Below are 13,650 nucleotides of genomic sequence, written 5' to 3'. Positions count from 1 at the left end.
GTCCTGTTGTGCATTTCTAGGGCTTCCAGCTGCCCAGGGAGTTGAAATCTACTACCAGAAAATAGGAAGCTTGAGTAAGTACAGAAGGTTAGCTTTAATCCTTGGAAAAAAAAAAAAAAGGAGCTTATAATCAGGAGGGAGACAGACTTTTTACACAGTCTGATAATGATAGGACAAGTGGGAATGGCTTTAAACTAAAACAAGGGAGATTTTGGTTAGTTTTTAAGCAGAAATTCTTTGCTCATAGGGTGTTGGATCACTGGCACAGACTGCCTGGAGAAGCTGTGGATCTAGTGCCAGATCTAGTGGTTGGCAGTCCTGCCCACACAGGGGATTGGAACTAGATGGTCATTAAAGTCCATTCTATCCTAAACCATTCTTATGATTCTAAATCTCACCGTGTAATACTGTGCATTTGCAACATTCTTAATGAAAAAATACAGGATAGCTAGGTATGTCATTGGCATTAGATGGAAAAGTAGGATGCAAGTTTGCTTTAGATGCAATGAAAAAGCATTTCATATCAGGTTTCTTTGTTAAAATAATAGAATGCTATATGGACATAAAAATGCAAGCCTAAATAAAGTTTAATTTTGACTTCATTTCTTAAAATAAGCTGGTAGAATAAAGTTATGGAAAAATAGTTAATATTTGACAATTTTTTTCAGACAAGTAGCAATAGTACTTGCAAGTATCTCTAAATAAAAATGAATACTCAAAAGTAGCTTTTTAAGTAAGGAGAGGATCAGTATGATACCATAGCCTTTTCTATTGCACTTGTTTAAATTGGCTCATGAAACAAGGACACGAGAAATTAGGAAACTTCCTTTATATACCACAACATCTCTTTTAAAACCATTTCTTCAAACATCAGGCTATAGTACAAACTGACCATCAGACTCAACATTCACATTACACCTCAGCAGACATGATTTTGCTATTGCTAATAAATGTCATTTTAGTGTCTTGATGCTGCAAGGTTTCAGGACTTATCTGGACTGGTTTTGACCTGGACTGGTTTTGACCTCAGAAAATTTGAGTTGTTTAGCTGTTATAGCAATTGCTTGTCAGTCAAGTAATTCTTGACTGAATTTGTTTTAGATCATGTTTAATCTACAGCAACACAGAGCAGATAGTCTGTGGAAATGAAACTAAGATTATAGAAGATAACATAGTGGCAAAGAATGCAGGTATATGTGATGACAGGAAGTATCAAACTGCAAACATCAATTGCAGTGGTCAGACCACAGTCACTACAGGAGTGCAGCCTTGTGAATTAGTTGCAACTGGTTTCAGAGATAACAGGGAGAACAGAAAACAGGTCAGCTGGGAACCAGTGAAAATAGAGAGTGTGTCAGGTGCCAGTCTTAAGAAAAAAAATAAAAAAGATAAGCACAGTAGAAAATCAATCCATGAACACTGTATTTATCCCCAAGAGGAAGCCAAGACACTACTAGCTCTTAGGAAAACACCTATCCTGGTCTTGCTGGGAAAGGCAGAAGTATCAGTCTTAGGATCCAAAGCAACGTTAGAAGGCTAGCTGAATACAAGGGGATGATGCTAGGAAGTTTTGGGATAATGCTTTATGTTGCATTACTAATTAGACCTTTCTGAATTAATTTGAAGTTTGAGTTTTAGCACCTGTAACAGTACTAATGATAACTCTTCATTCTACCTTGACTGTGTTGTTAAGATTTAAGTTATGCTATCATCACGTCTCAGCTCCCCACATGAGATAGATTCACTTCTATCTGTACCAAGATTTTAACAGTGTCAAGATGGACTTTGATAGTGAATATGTAGGGTTGATGATAACTGCTTCTGGAAAGCTACAGGGGCTATGAAACTGACAGAGAAATATTGGAAATACATACACTAAAAAAAGTTGAAATAGAAATTAGATATGATATGTATAACTTCCACCATTTTCCAGTACAGTAGTAGGAGATCTAATTAGAAAATTATGTCCAACCTCAACCATTGCGTGATATGCATAAACATAAAAGTAATAATTAGATGGTGTCCATTAAAAAGAAACAAAGATGGAAATTTGTCATCACTGTTGATTGTGTACTTTTAGGAACAAAGGCCAGAGGAGATGTAACTGACAGGACAAGCTGTTCTTATGTAAAATACTTGAAATTATGAAAATTTGACATAACCAATCACCACATATTTCTCATATTACCAGTGCTGAGACAGAACTAGACCCACAGTCTTTCAAAATCAGTAAACAGTGACACATATTGAATTGTTCTGTATAGAAAAATAATATATAAATCACTGTTCTGTAAGGTCTGCCAAATGAACCAAACGTTAGTTTGGAACTGCAGGCACATACTGATGCTTCAGTGAATCAGTGAATCATTTAACTAGAAATGCCTCAGAGACTAATGATAAAGCAAGTTTGATTTAACATCTTAACCAATTAACAAAAAGTAGAAAACAACTCATTAACTGGAAATGAAAAAATAAGAAGAAAAAGAGTGAGAAAATGGTGTTTACATTCTGCCAATTTCATCTTGAAATCATGAAATGAAAAAATAAAGGAAGCTTTCTTTTACCCTGTTATATTATGCCAAGATCACACGTAGTCATAAACTTTACACTCTTATGCATGGATGTTCAACCTCTTGGCTTGCATGTGCCACATTCAGTGAATAGAAATTGTCCTGCGCTGCATATGGGTTGGTCTCTCCAAATGTAATACCTCCTGTTTATTTCCATGAAAATGATAACAAAGGGCACAATAACATTGTTTGATAGACCAAACTGTCAGCTATGGAAAACTATTTTAAACACTATTTTTTCAAAATAGTTACCACCATTAGCTCTGCATTTTCAGCAATGATGAACAAGAGTCTGCGTGCCTCTCTCATCGCAGTGGTGACCCATTATTGCTGCTGCTGAAATGCACCACCCACCACCTCACTGTGCTCACATTCACTGTTTGGTCTCCACAAACATTCAGTGTCGGTGAGTATCATTGGGTGCCATTTTTTCCTCAGGGAAGAATTAAATAACACACCTTTGCTTCATATGCTCTGACTTCCATGTAAGAGGACATTTTGTCAGATTGCTCCTCTGTTGCCATTTGTCACATGGCAGTGGTTGCAACTCTTAGTGAGTTTTCAAGATGTTCATCAGAGATTTTTGGTGAAATTTTACTCTTCCTATACTTCATCCTTAACAATAATTATTCAAAACGTGTATACTGACAGAAAGCAATGACATGAATAAGGTGTGATTGTGAAGCAAAGGATATTTTTCTGCGCTAAAATGGGGATTGTGAAAGCCTGGTAAAAAGATATGATCAGATTTTTGAGTTGAATATCTGATTGCAACTCTACACTTTCAATTCGAAAATTTGCAGGTCATGTATTTAAATTAACTGAAAATTGATTTTTGGCAGTCTTTAAACCCCAAGCTGTGGGGTGCAGTTGACATGCCCAAGGGAGGGGATGCCCTCCCCATCCTGTGCTTTCGGTCCACACAACTTTAATAGTACACTGACAGTTTGACTGTTGCTAAGCCAAAGGAACGTGCCTGGGCAGCTCCGTAGGAAAGAGCTGCTGCATTTAAATCATGGGGAGGGGGTGGGCTGCACTGTGAGATGTGCTGGCTTGCATGCAGCCACTGGGCTGCAGGTTGGACGTGCTTGCTCTTGTGGCTCTCTGGTGGCAAACTAATATAAATGTAAATACAGGCACCGGCACTAGATACCTAGTTCCTGTGATTTGGGGTTGAGATCAAATTCCAACTGAAAAGCTTGGAAAATTTTGCATTAATTTAGAATAAATTATTTTTTAAATTTCTATTGAGTATTCCCAACTACCAGCTTTGAAATAGTCATTTTCATCCCAAGACTGTGGTTAAGAGCAGTGGTTCTGTTCCCACATTTTCTCCAGATATTCTGAGATACTGTGTTCCTTTGCAGTACTCTGCATTCCCTCCAGTCCTTTCAAATGAGACATCTCCCTTTATTTTTTATCATGTTTTTTTTAGTTTTTATAAAAATATAGCTTTACATGCAAAGACATGATCATGATCCCCAACGAACAGCTTACATTGGGAGGGAAATTATATGCAATACGTGACAGGGGGTAGAAAGTGTGAGTCCTAAACAAAAGACGTACTGGCATATTCTGTTGTCATTCTTGAGATGTTCTTACTGCCACTTTTTTTTTTCTTCCTAAACTATAAGTAATTGTTGAATAACACTGGGCAGCAATGTCCTGAGGAGAAAGCCGAAGACAGCATGGGTCTTCTTTATGGACTGCTATCTTATGAGTAAAGGTTAGGCTGGCAAAGGATAGATAAGAGAGGAGTTTGAGGCTAAAATAAAGTTAGCATTACTAGAGAAAATAAGTGACCAGGCAGGAACAGAATGAAGACCCTGAATATTCACTTGACTTAGTTCTGCTGTAACACAATGAAGTAACTGGATTAGCTGTCAGCAGCACCAGGACAGAAATAAGCTGGTTAAAATGCGTAAAAAAGAAATGCTTGGAATCAGTGAAAGCTGGAGTCAAAAAAGTAAAAAGGTCTTGAGACTTGATGATGAGTTAGAGTGTTTGGCTCACAAAACAGAAAGAAAATGAAAATGAAGATGAGTAATAGGGAACCAAAATGCAGCTAGCAGTTATTACATGAGAGAAGGCATACAGGAACAACTGTCATCCTCTGCTCAGGTGTGATAACAAGAACTTCTTTGTTGACAGCATTCTAGTGGACAGTGGACATTGTTGACAGTTGCATTAGCATTCAAAGATTTATTGAGAGGATCCTGAAGAATGAAAAGTCTAGTTTCAAACAAGAAATAGATTAGGAAAGGCATGATCAAATCTTGGACTCCGTCTGAACAGAACGGGAAAAAATCCGACAGACAATTCGTCCCACACAAGCAGCATCCAACTTACTGGTCACAGTAATTCCATTTATAGTATCTTGGCATTTATTCAAAGGCATATTTTTTTTAAATTTTGTTCACATCTTCATTGCTCTGGCAAATTAGCATAGAAACTTGTGTATTAACAGAAAAAAAAGAACAGAAAATTGTTATGTAATCTAACATTTTAGTAAACTGGATGGCAAATTGTTAATCTTCCTGCTTCCATTGCCTTTTTACATTTGAAATCTATCATAGGCTTTTAGAATTGATAACTCTGATAACAAAAATCTTCACATAGGTCATCAATTCATCATCGATTCAAATATATATTTTGTGATCAGCTGAGTTAGGGGTTAAGTTAGAGGTCTGGTCTAAGTAATTAACCCACTTTTTTTCTACAAAAGGAATAGAGAAATTCCTCCAGAAAAATATTTATCCACCCTTAAATAATTGGTTGTGAAATAGTTATTTCACCAAAAGGCTTCTTATCAGCCATGCGAGTGTTTATAATTAGGAAACTACCACGTTTCTTTTATTACAGTAATTGTCATATTCTAGAAGAGTGAAGAAGAAATTAAATTCTTAGCCAACAAAGTCTTCATCAAAAAGCTCATGACTAAGTTCATCTAAAATATCCCACTTAGGTAGCAAAGACTTTAGAAAAGATAAACACTATGAAAAAGAGGAATGGTGATGTTCATTCAACCATCACGATCCCTGAAGAACAAATCTCTGATGGTAGTATTTCTCATGTAACTAAAAAAACACTTGTACTCTTGCACAATCCCAACTGTGCATATTATTAAAGTGCATTTATGAGTTGCTTATGCCCATGCATAGTAACATCTCACAGACAAAAGCTAAAATGCTTTTAAAAAATTCTTGTTAAACAGAAACCTGCTCTTATTTTTAAAGTCAAGAGACTTGTTTCAATGCAACTTTTGTCACTGAAGGAAATGGGGCATTTTGCAAGGCAAACTCATATTCCTGGGCAATGCAACAGTTTTTGCAGTCTAATTTTTTGAAAGATAGTTTTCTATAACCTACTAAAAGAGAAAGCTTGGTAAAAGCATTAGTTAGTCCCAAACTACACTTGACTTTATATTGAGAGGTTCTCTGCTGAAAGCAAGAAAAAATCCAAGGCAATTTAATAAGACCGGATCATGTGCAATCACTGAAAATTCCACAGAATGACTGAGGTTCCTGCAACTATCTGGATCCCTCTAGACCTCCTCCTGCTCCAGCAGGGCCACGTAGATCAGGGTGCCCAGGCCCACATCCAGGCAATGTTGTAGAACTCCAAGAAGAGAGAAAATAATTACCAGCACAAAAGTGCTGTAGAAAACTGAAGTCTATCATCCAAGAAAGTCCAAAGTGCTAGAGAGGTCATTAATTTTCTTTCATATAGAATTGTCTGGATCTTTACTTTGGATACAGATTTTCTCCTTTGTCAGAAATCAAACTATTAAATCCCTGAGATTAATCTGAAATTTAGACCTCCTGCACTACCTTTGTTCACTTTCCAGATCATTCAGCATTATGTATCACAGACATATATCAATCTATAAACAAGTATTCATTAGTGCTGATTCCATTATAATTATTGTCGTATTGAAAACTACCCATTGAGATGCCATGCGAGGAAGACTATCCTCCCATCTCAGGGCTGCGGTGGAAAGAGAACATTACCTAGACCTAATAAAATGCAACAGTTCTCATCACTGCAAATAATCATTATTTACCATTAGTCTAAGAACACAAGGTAAAGGAAGAAGAGGAAAAGAGATAAAAAGAATGGGGGGAAAAAAAACAGAAGAAAAAGAATCAGCAAATTTTATAACCATCACACTGGATTCCGTTATCTTACTTCTTGCATTTTGAGTTCCATGTATACTACAAAAAAACTGTTAGGAAATGTAGTCCAAAGCAACTAAAATGTGTGAAAGTCCTCTCATGAACATGTGCTGCTGAAGCACACACTGTGTGAGCAGCAAGGTCTTGAAGGCACAAAATCCTATAAATGGATGACACTGAACTAGTTTCCTTCTGCATTTGCCAGCTGGCACATCATAATGAAAAAAAAAAAAAAAAAAAAAAAACAAAAAAACCAATCACTTGAGTGAGAGCACCTGGTTTTCTCAGTTTTTAGGCTTCTACCTGTCTTTCTCATGAGAACCATGGAGAAAAGGTGAATCAGTAACAGTTGAAGGTCACTGTGCATAGCTCATACACTAGTAATCAGCAGCAGTATTCTCCTGCATACTGATAAAAATATGAGAATTTTCTTTCATCTTCTTGTGTTCACATTCATGGTTATATGGTGTGGGTGTGTGTATGTACTAAGACTTGGAAATGTGGGGACTCGGATGAACAATTCTATACAAAAGAAGGAAAAAACGCTATGATGAATCGCTGGGCATTATAAAACAGTTATTTGAAAGCATAATATGCTGGTTTGTTCTTTACAGGCTTCATTTCACTGATGATAGTTTTCCACAGGTTACAGAAGGAATAGTTCTACTAGTAAAGTTAAGATTTCATATCAGTTAATAATGTGTTGGGTTATTTGCTTGTTTGTTTTTGGAAGAAATATTTTCCTTCAATGACCACTTAAGCTGAAATTTTCCAGTAAATATAGAACATGAGAGAGGTTATGTGATGTCTTTGTTTCCACAGTAGCTATAAGTCTCCTAATAGTCATTCCATAAGCAGAGAAGACAGTAATCATTTTCATATTACTGAAATCTGGTTCTGGTTTCTGCACAGCTTAGCACAGACTGCGGCATGATTTCCTCAAAATAACTTATATATGCCTTGGGATGTGTCAGTAAAACAAAAGTGATAGCTCATTTTTTGCATCTCATGGGCTCAGACAGAATAAAAATACAGGATGTTTGATGCTGCTGAAAACCAAAAGGCCATAACTTCAAATGAGAGCTATGTTACGACAAATTACTTGAACATAGCAGTACCATGTTCAAATTAGCTTGACATAATTCTTACATGGATGGATAGGTAGGGTAGGTAGATAGATTCGCTTTAGCTTATGTTTGTTGCTATTTCAGAAGATAAAAGATCATCATACAAACACGAGAAAATACTTGCAGTTATTTGGGAGTTGGCTGCTTTTTGAAATGAGGTAGAAACACTTTCATTATTAACTTTCCTCTCATAATTGAATTAGTTAGTATATATATATATATATATATAAAATATATAACTGAGCCTATTCAGATGAAGTTTTTGAAATGATACTCATAGCTTATAGTGGGATTTTAATCTTTTACTATTTATGAATTACCAGGTGCACTACAGAAAAGACAAGTGACAATACCTGCCAAAAGACAACTGGGATTAGGCTAAATTCTACTTAAATCCCATCCTAACTTTCACAATACCTTCATCTTGTGAACAATATGAAGATATTAATGTTGTTTGCATTGTGGGAATATCTAAGAATCAAGTTTAAAACTACATTAGACAGGGTATTGTCTTCTGTCACTCAGAGTTTTCAATTTAGCACCTATTTTCTGCATTTACATTATGTGATTGGTAACTGTCACACTGTTGCTGATAAGAGAATGTAAATTTCTTCATTGTAATCACAATTCATATGCCTGCATCATTTATTTTTGTGCTGTTTTGTTATACTCTGAAAAGGAAATGTCATAAAATCAAGCCTTTTGTTACTGAAGTGAGCAATTACCCTATATCCATCCAGCTTCCTAGTAGAATGAGGGCTAAGTGGCTTATAGTCATAAATAATCTGTAAGAGCACTGTGACACTGGAAAAAAAAAAAGAAAAGTCTTTCTCTCTTTATTTCTCAGACAACAAAAATCCAAGAATATCTCATGTTTCCAGATGCCCAGAGAGAAGCCACGGTCATACAGGAAAACAATCCCAACAACTGCCATGTCAAGGGATTTTTTTGGCTGCTGAGGTGGGTTTTAAACCAGGCTGCAGAAGAACAAGCACGATTATTAATAGGAACTCATGTAGAGTTGATAATAGATCGGGTCTTTACAGAAAAAAAATATTTCTAAATAACTACAGATATTACATAGAAGAGACACAGCCTGAAAACACAGGGTTCTTCATTGATACTCTTTACAGAGGTGTAATTTCTAGGCATGTAAAAAGCATCTCTTAAAATATCACAAAAGTATGTTCAGGAAGAGCTTGACATTGAGGCAAAGGGATGAATATTAAAATCATAGAATCGTAGAATCACCAATGTTGGAAAAGACCTCCAAGATCATCCAACCATTCATCTACTGCCAATATTTCCACACTAAACCATGTGCCTTAATACCGCATCTAAACGCTTCTTGAACACCTTCAAGGATGGTTACACCACCACCTCCCTGTGCAGCCCAGTCCACTCCTCTTCTACTCTTTCAGAGATTAATTTATCCTCATATCCAACCTGAACCTTCCCTGATGCATCTTGAGGCCATTCCCTCTTGTTCTAGGGCAAGTTACATAGGAGAAAAGGCTGACCTCTACCTCACCACAACCTCCTTTCAGGCAGTTGTGTAAAGAGTGATGAGGTCTCCTCTGATCCCCTTCTTCTCCATACTGAACAGTCCCAGTTCTCTCAGCTGCTCCTCCTGAAACTTTTGCTTCAGACTTTTCACCAGCTTCCTTGTCCTTCTCTGGACACACTTCAGAGCTTCGATGTCAAGCTTTGATGAGGGAGGGCCCAAAACAAAGGTTTGATGCTGTCAGATCAGATAGTTGAGTCCAGAAGAACATCTCTGAGGGATGACTGTATATCACCTGAAAAATACAAGTGAAGATTCAAGCTGGTTAAAATGAATTGCCCATAGCACTTGAACCAGAAGAGGACAGCCAGGCACCTTGTAAAAAGACAATGCCCCAGACTCATAGTAACAAGAACCACAGCAACAAAATTATCTTCTGCTAACCTTTCCTCAACATGAATTAAAATTGCCACATTGCACAGAAGAATTATTCAAAATGTCTTGGTTCTAATCTTCGCAGTCTAACTCCACAATCTCTCTCCTCATTTCTTCTGTTTCCTCTTTAGTATACCTACTTTTAATGCCTGCATATCTATACTTGGTGATAAGGTAACAAATGCAGCTTCCGGATTCATTCAGAGCCACACCATTTACTGAGCAGCCTTGGGACAAAAGAGGCTTACTACAGTATGATGTACCACAATGTGATTCTTTGCCCTTATCTTCCTTGATGCCATATTTCTACTTCTGCTGAAATCATATCTAAAGTTGGCATCTTCTTCAGAATAAGAAAATATAAATTGCCCACAAATTTCCATATAAATTACTCTAGAAAAATAAAGTACACAGTGAAAGGTGATGCAGCTTATCTTTAATCATTTAATTTATGGCTAAATTCTTGGCATCTAGCTACTGCAAACAAAGAAAGTAGAATGAAGCAGAGAATATGATTAGCAATATCATGGAGTGTTAGTTGCAGCAAAGTAGCTAGACAGTCTTAGTCTTCATGGTCATCTGCAGGACTAATTGTGTTATCAGAGAACGAATAGTATCACCAAGTTACTGTCATGTAAAATTTGCTTTTCTTCTACATGTCTTTATTGGTTGCAGCAGATACATATATAAATCTTTCTCTTCTCATGAGCAGAAAGAGGAGGAGGCACTGGTTCAGAGATCTTGGAGCAAACTAAAAGAGAAAAATAATTAGCAAAACATTTGGAGCAAAACAGAGTGCTGAAGTGGTGAATTCGCTGGAAAAGAGCTTGAACATCCCAAGGTGAATGCAAATTCATTCAAAGTCAACAGCAGCAGAAGCTCTGGGAGAGCATTGGGCCAAGGCAATACAAAAATGAATAAACAGAGAAAGGGAAACTGTGTCTCTGACTTAATTTTTGGTGAAACAGTAAAAACGGACTTGCTTCCCACATCTGTTTCTGTACTGTTATTTAGATTTGCTGGCTGATACAATATTTCCTAAAAAAAAAGGAATGTTATGTACAGTTTCCCTGACACATTTATTAATGCAACCAAAATATGCATCAAGTGAAACATAGGAGTCAGTAAAACTTGCATTGTACAATTGAAATAGCAAAAAGCTGTTCAGAGAAAATCACTGACAAATCCCAGAGAGTCTGGAAATACTTGGTTGCCTGACACTCTAAATATACTTACAGGTGTATTTCATGGTCCTGAAAACAAATATTTGGATCTGTACAGTTTCATTACAGGTCAGGTACACCACAGAATCTTTCTTTGAACAGATAAATTTCTTCAACTTTATTCTGAAGTTAATCAGAATAAATCAGTTAAAAATGCAAAGCATCTTTTAGAACACATGAAGTGATATCCCAAAGAAATTCTATTTCCTGAAGCAAAATCTTGCAGGATGCAACTACTTTTTCATTTGGTTTTTTTTGTTTGTTTGTTTGTTTTTGTTTTTTTTTTAACAGAAGATGTATCACTTCATTTAACTCTGTGAACAGCCTACCAGCCACAACCTGTGAGGTAGTACTTGCAGATAATTCCAGTAGCATATTTACATCATGTCAACATGTCAACACCCTTGCTGACAAAAAAGGTGGGGAGGGTGGGGGAAGAGAAATAATGTTTCCATTTGGTTTCACTGCAGGTAACTTGGCTGGGCCCAAGGAAAAAACTGGTTTGCAGCTACAGGTAGGATAACAATTCATTGCAAATGCTAGGTGGCAAAGACTTAATAAGCCTGCAGTTGCCCATTGGCCTCACAGTGCTGCAAGAACAAGCTGGAGATACAGAAGTGGCACTGCACACTACTTCCCTCACTGCAGGGATAACATCAGCACTTTTGGCATAGGCATAACTTGGCCACTCTATAAAGATTTGTTTGACCTTGCAGGTGTTCCTGTGTTCCTGTTCCACTGAGTCTAAGCAACTGATCATGATTATTTTCGTTATAAGAAAATAATTATAATAATAGCAGTCAGATTCTGCAGCTTTTATCTCCATTGCTTGCACTTATTTACATGCAGCTGTACTTGGGCAATTGTTACTTATGTCAGTGTTAGAAATCTGCAATATAAATGAGAAAAGGTTTCTCTAAAGTCCTAAGTCTTAGTGAAATACTATTCGCCTGTTTAATTTAGACTTCCAGGAAAGATAAAATGCCCAGAACCATATTCTGGTTTCTTCTCCTGCTAGTATAACATTTCTATCTACATCAATGAGAAATATTCACAGAGAAGATAAATAGAATTTTCAGACAGTCCTATCTAAAGAGAATATACTCAAAAATGCAAAAATGTATCCCATCAAAGATGCTCATTTCTATGTCGGTTGCAGAAGTACAGAACAGAATCAGCTCTCCAGAGCATCCTTTCATTGTCTTTATTTTGATGCCTTTTTGTTTTGTTTCAAATAATGACAGATTTCTTCTACGTGTGAAATCAATTCAGCTATAGATGTAATTTTAGTCTTGCAGAGAGTATTAATGTGATGCAGATTGCTCAGTTTAAATCACAGAGAATCATTCTAAAGAAAGGATGTGTTCATTTTATGTTGTTGAGCAGAACAGCAGTATTTGATGATTACGTTTGATTCAATATTAATCAGAGCAGTCTGTGTTTCCCAATGAGTAAGATAATGTTCTAATTGCTGTACCGTGTGTAAAATTTTGCTCATACCCTACTCAACAAGATTTCTGATTGAATAAGGCATTATTCATTTGAGTAAGGCCAATCCAAACTACAAAGTTTTGCTGGTATAGCTATGTGAAAATCCCTCAGAGGAAAATTAAATTTAAGACTCAATTTATACCTGAAAAGCAATAGTAGATAGTGTAATTATATTGTGGGATTATAGAATGGCTTAGATTGGAAGGGATCTTAAAGATCATTGAGTCTTAACTCCACTGCCATGGGTAGGATTGCCAACTAGATCAGGTTGTCCAGGGCTCTGGGATGCCTATCATCCAACCCCATAGACTTGTACATATTCAGCCTCATGAGGCAATCTCTTATATGTTCAGCTATTACAGTGGGACAGATTTTGCTCCTTGAACGCTGCCAAGAATTTTGGAAACATGCGAGGCAAGGGAAGCCTGACTGCCACTGAGGATTGAAGAACTTGTTTAGTACTTCAGTCTTCTCCATGTCTGTTGAAGTAATTTGTCTATTTTTTGTTAAACTCTTTTAATGAGTACAAGCAGCTGCTCTATTAAATGTATAATAATTCCAGTGCATGCAACAAGAGACCAGAAAATATAGGTACATTCTTAGTTGAGTTCTTAAATAATAGGACATAATGGTCCTTCTATCTCCTACTTCATCCCCTCCACTCTCACGGCCAGATGTGAGGCCCATTCCTCTCTTCACACTGCACTGGCTCTGCCACTGGGTGGGCATTTTGCTCAGCACAGTCACCTCCCTAAAGTGGCAAAAAGATAATCCCCTTTAATTGCCATATTGTTTTCTGACAGCACTGCAACAGCAGAGGAGCATCAGACCAGTCAAATGCACAGAAAGGCACTGGGTCAGTTCAGGCTGCCAGGTATTACTTTGTCCCCATGTAGGTAGGCAGCTAAACATGCTCATGCACTACTACTGTCACTTCAGACAAATCAGTCCCTGAAAGCAAGTCAACTGTTAAGCTTCTGTAAATATGGAAATTAAGTAGGTTTATTGTTAAGGGTGCTGCTCTGGCTTCTGGTTAAGAAAATGTAAGTTTAATCCTTACGCATTCTCTCTCTGCTTCTACTCTGCCTCACATCCTCCTGATGTGATTGATTATAGCAATGTTAA

This window comes from Tetrao urogallus (genome assembly GCF_951394365.1).
Source record: "Tetrao urogallus genome assembly, chromosome: 3".
Classification (NCBI taxonomy): domain Eukaryota; kingdom Metazoa; phylum Chordata; class Aves; order Galliformes; family Phasianidae; genus Tetrao; species Tetrao urogallus.
This window is presented reverse-complemented; position numbering follows the sequence as displayed.